A 6,000-nucleotide genomic window follows, 5' to 3' on the forward strand; every position below is an offset into this window, starting at 1 on the left:
ACAAGTTTGGACTCTCAAAGTCGTTGTTCCGCCTTTTTTTACTTTCTATTTAAGATTCTGATTTTGAAGAAATTAACGCATGTCCACGTACAGTAGCCCAATCCAAGCATTTGGAAGAGCCCAGTGAAATTCGTCTAGATTTACAACTAAGGGATTTTACTTGGAATTACAATGATCTATTGCTTCTTCCTTTTTGTTTTCATATATACCTGACATCTTAATAAGTGCAAATGGATTTTCAATCAAACTCATTCGCAACTGTTCATTTGTATTTTAGGTATACTGTCACTTCATAATTAAGTTATGTTGTTCTTTCAAAGGGGAAATAATTAGGGCTGTAAACCAGCTGGCTCGGGCCGAGCTGGGCCTCAGCTCAGCTCGTTTATTTTGGCCCAAGCCTAGACCGAGCGAGCTGGACCTAGGTCACCCGAGCCAAAACCAGGGGTGGAACCAGAATTTGAGTATAGGGGGTGCTAAATAATATCATTATTATTTTTTGGAATCGATGCTATAATTTATAATATGAAATTGTTGTTTTCAATTTAGGAATTGTCTGATTAGTCGGTGCTATAATAAAATACCATTTGTTTATTGTAATTTCTAATTTGAAAAGGATTTTATTTTTGCCATCTTCCAATGCGCAAAGACGGAAGGCCCACTAGTCCAAATAGAAATGAATTTAATTATATTTTTTTAAATTTACATTGAGTCCCTCTAATTTTAAATATTTTTATAGGGGGGGCTTATACATGTAAAATGAACTATATAATACAATTTCTATATACTTGGTAATAAAAAAAAAATTAAGTTGGGGTAGCTTAGCACCCCCCAGCTACACCTATGTTTCGCCCCTGGCTCAGCTTGTGACAAGCCCGAGCCCGAGCCTGACGAGCTGATGAGCTGGCTCGTTGGGCTTTATTGGGCTGTTATTATACAAATTCAAAAATAAAAAAATAAAAAATCTCATTCAAAAAATTTAAAAAATTGTCCAGCAGGCACATCTTCAAGCAACTAAAGCCATATTCTTTTTTCCCAAACCGAAAATACATCAATTTTGCATAATTGCGCCTTTAAAAATGGGACTGGACTTAAAATTATACGGGACTAAACCCTAAATTCACTGTAGCTTAACTAGCCGAGCTGGCCCGAGCCTGAGCCAAGCTGGCTCGTTAACAGCTCGGTCCACTACCGAGCGAGCTAGAGGCGAGCCACGAGCGAGCCGCGAGCTTTTTTGACAGCCCTAGAAATAATTGAATGTTTTCGGTCCAACAATAAACAAACTTGATACAGACATGGGACAACGACATATATAATGTATTCCATCTGAAAGCATCACATACATACATGTGTTGACTATTTTTAACATTTTTCAAATTGGTACAACACATTTATGGGACCCGATCCTCTTGCAACCGTAGTATTTTATCCCTTGCCTCTATTACTATGCCAATGCATGATACATGTGTGGACTTTTTTTAACATTTTTCAAATTGGTACAGGGCATTTATGGGACCCGATCCTCTTGTAACCGTAGTATTTTATCCCTTGCCGACCTGCTCCTGAACCAGGAGATCACAAGGCATAAGAAGATAAAGTTTTAAGAAATAGTTGGTGCTAAGCGCTTGGCTTGGTTTTTATTGTTATTAATAGACACACCAACCAACTTTTGTTTCATATGTGCAAACCCCCCCTCCCCCCCCCCCCCCCCCCCCCCCCCCCCCCGCCAGTGATAATAATGATAACAGTGACATATATGGTTCAAGATAACCGTCATGTGCTTGGACAAAGGTTTCTATGATGGTACCACCAGTTCCGATGCCAGATAAAAGAATATCTATTTTACCAGCTGTTCCTTGCCAGATCTCGGGCCCAGTTGTTTCATAGTGTATCTACAAAATACATGATCATATATATATCATCAAAAAGAACAAATAGAATACTACTACTCATATCATAATTTTGGAAAAAAATATTTTTTTGAAATTTGCAAGAAACTTCCACTTTTAAATTTCAAATGAACAAGAATCAGGAGGATTCCTAAATTCTTTTCAGTAGTTAGATTTCGATCTTAGAAAAATTCGCCCCTTTAATTCTTGAGTCACAAAATCATTCTTTGTTCAATTTACAAGCTAGAGTTAGGGGCCATAGAGAGATGGAAGAAAGTATAAGAGCAAAGAAGGAACTTGAAACTGAATAAAAATTCAGTTTCAGTTTGAATTAGTTCAATATTATTTAGCTTGTTAACCAACCCCACATCAATTTTTCCCAAGAGAGCTCATGCATATGTATGAATTAGGTTAACAAAAGTGATTAAAGAAAACAGTATCGCTACATCGTTACTCATTAATTGAACGCTTCAATAAACTTGGAAAATACAGAGAAAATAATGAGCTTATATGGACAATTTAACGTAAAATGCTCAAATTGGTACTGCCAGAAATCAATTATACAAGCTATACAAAACTAATTCTATACCAAATTCGAAACCAAATCCATGAGCAATTAGTGATTTGACAAATTCATAAACCAATTCCATGATCAATTAGTGATTTAACAAATTCACTCACTTTCAAAGGGAAGAGCCGCTCGTGTTCACTGTTGGGAAGAAAGTGAGTTTGAGTTCCTTTGGGCCAAGTTTCATTCAGTAGAGAAGAGGGGAGCGAACAGTAGCAACAGTAGAGGAGAGAGACATTTGAGAAGTTGAAAGGTCTGGAGTAGAAATAATCTGGAGGGTCGATCTAAAATTAGATGTGCGACTCAGATGATGGGATATGTTTGGGGGTAAAAACTGTTGGGGTATTATAACCCTAGCTCCTCTTGTTTCATATGTACCCCCCCCCCCCCCCCCCCGGACAGTTCGGGTTTGACGTACCCGGTAGATGCTTTTGAAACTCACGTTATCATTCAAGTTAGCTGATGTGTCATTTTTTGAAAAGGAGCAGAATTTTGGGCAATGAGCATCAATGCCACACTATTTGAAAAGAAAAAATTGATCTGACAGATAATCAAACCGACTAAGAAATAAGAAATGATAGAACATATATAGCCTTACCTTTATTATACCAACTAATATCAATGTCTCACTATTTTGAAAGAAAAAAAATAGATAAAGAATCCTTGTAAGTTATAAAACCGACGCTTAAATCGACTTCCTTTACCAAGCTCTTGAAATACCAAAATTAGGAGATGCTGCTAGAGTTTGAGAGAATCTGATCTGATAGAAGCGGCAAAGGTTTGAGATAATCTGATTTGGGAGAAGAGAAGACGTGAGACAAGGTCTCACATGACAACATACAACTGAAAGCATAAATACACGAATGAATGATTATTAGTAAAGAAATTACTAGTTTAGTTTCTATAATCAAACTAAACAGTAATCTCGGACAAGTTTGGACTCTCAAAGTCGTTGTTCCGCCTTTTTTTACTTTCTATTTAAGATTCTGATTTTGAAGAAATTAACGCATGTCCACGTACAGTAGCCCAATCCAAGCATTTGGAGGAGCCCAGTGAAATTCGTCTAGATTTACAACTAAGGGATTTTACTTGGAATTACAATGATCTATTGCTTCTTCCTTTTTGTTTTCATATATACCTGACATCTTAATAAGTGCAAATGGATTTTCAATCAAACTCATTGGCAACTGCTCATTTGTATTTTAGGTATACTGTCACTTCATAATTAAGTTCTGTTGTTCTTTCAAAGGGGAAATAATTGAATGTTTTCGGTCCAACAATAAACGAACTTGATATAGACGTGGGACAACGACATATATATTGTATTCCATATGAAAGCATCACATGCATACATGTCTTGACTATTTTTAACAATTTCAAATTGGCCGATATCGGCCAATTCGGATTAGAAGCTTGTTTTACACTAAAAAAAAAAATTCATAAAAAAAATAATTTGTCAATAATTTATGTTTAGATAAATGACTACAATCAAATAATTTATTAATACAATTTAATACAAGTTTTAAAACTATAAACACACTATTTCACTACCATAAACTATGTCGTGCTGGCTGGATCACTTCATCGTCATTTGTATTATGATAAAAATGGAGATATTGTTGTCCAGAACAAAAAAAAAAAAAAAAAGACATTGTAGAGCCAAATAAAAGATTGTTAACATCTTTAATCACGAATTCATTTTTCTCTATTTTAGCATAGTTGATACTTCATACTCTATTTAATCAATAAATGTGACGAGTTTTCAGCATGTGCATAGTTTATACTCTATTTAATCAATCATGGGTTCAAGTTTTCAGACGAATAATGACCAGAATCGGACTAGAATGACAAAAATTGAACAAAAAACACAAAATCTGTGAATATCGGCAAGGTATCTGTAACATCCTAAAAATTTAAAATATAAAATCATAAGGAGTCAAGTTTTAACTATAAATGAAAAGAGGGGTTTAAGTGTAAAATTATAAAAAAAAATTGTGATTTATTTTTGTAATTAAAAACATAACATGTCCAAATACAAATTTTACAATCTTAAAATAATAGAGGGACTAAGTATAAATTAACCTACACAGTTCATCATTATCCATTCAACAACGGTTAGTGAAAAACATTCCTTTTTTTTTCTTCAGCTATATCTTGTTTGGAATATTATATTAGTTAGTCAAATTTTTTTTTTTATAAAAGTAACAATAGTAAATAAGCGGGACATTTATATAAATAAGTAGAATATTTAAATACTTTATTTGAAAACATGAGATGACGACACCTGTTGGCTATGGGACAACTCATTTAGCTAGTCAAATCTTCTTATGGAAAATAAGAATACTAAGTAGAATAATTATATAATAAAAATATAATATATAAATTAATTTCTTTGGGAGCATGACATGGAGACACCTGTTGGTCATGGGACAACCCATTTTTATCATCCAACTCCACAAATCCCAGGGGGGGGCTTGCACGCAAAAGAGGAGAATGGTCCTCTACTTTAATTCTTGGGGAATCCGCTAACTGAAAAGGGGGTGGGGAAGCAAAAACTTAAATACGGATTTTGTCCTGGAAATTAACGGAAAGGAGGTGACTAGGAGAAAATACAGCAAGGAGGAGAAAGAGGGATAAAAGAAGATGAAGGAGCAGTAACCTGATTAGAGCAACGATATTCCCTGGGTAATTAAATAGATCACGTGTCAGGTACGGATTTACTCGGTTTTGTTTTATTTTGGTTACAGGATTCTGTTCAACACTTGTATCTGGCCTATCACTGCTGATTCGGGCTTTTGCGCTTGCTTTGATAGAGTTATCTATTAAATTGCTGACATGCATGTGTGTTACAAGGCAGGAGCCTTATCAATATTCTTAGAATTATATTTTAAGCATGTTTAATTGATCATTGTGCTAACCCTTCTTTCAATGTATAAATTTCGTCCATGGTATAATATGACCTGATTTGAACTATGCACTTGTCGGGAACCTTGCTGAAATTTTGCTAGCTTTGCATCAATGGAACCTCGAATAGGAATGTGAATATGCATTGCATTGGTTGCACACTTTGATTTGTTGCATATAGAATGCCTTTTATGTACTTTGGTTAGAATTGAAGCCTAAAATTTCTTCATGAACATTGCTGAATTTTTGATAGATATGCATCAAAGGGAACTGTAATAGAACTGTGAATATGACTTGCATTTATGGAACACCTTGATTTTCTTGGATAAGGAATGTCTCGTATGTACTTTGATTGAAAATGAAGTATGAAATTAGAAGGCCATATTCGGGTAGCGCATAGCTGGGCTGTGTAGGCGCCATTATTTGGGTAGCGCATAGCTGGGCTGTGTAGGCGCCATCATTCGGGTAGCGCATAGCTGGGCTGTGTAGGCGCCATCATTCGGGTAGCGCATAGCTGGGCTGTGTAGGCGCCATCATTCGGGTAGCGCATAGCTGGGCTAAGGCTGTGTAGGCGCCATATTCGGGTAGCGCATAGCTGGGCTGTATAGGTGCCATTATTCGAGTAGCACATGACTTATGTTT

Source organism: Carex rostrata, chromosome 5, assembly GCF_964058835.1.
Source record: "Carex rostrata chromosome 5, lpCarRost1.2, whole genome shotgun sequence".
Lineage (NCBI taxonomy): Eukaryota > Viridiplantae > Streptophyta > Magnoliopsida > Poales > Cyperaceae > Carex > Carex rostrata.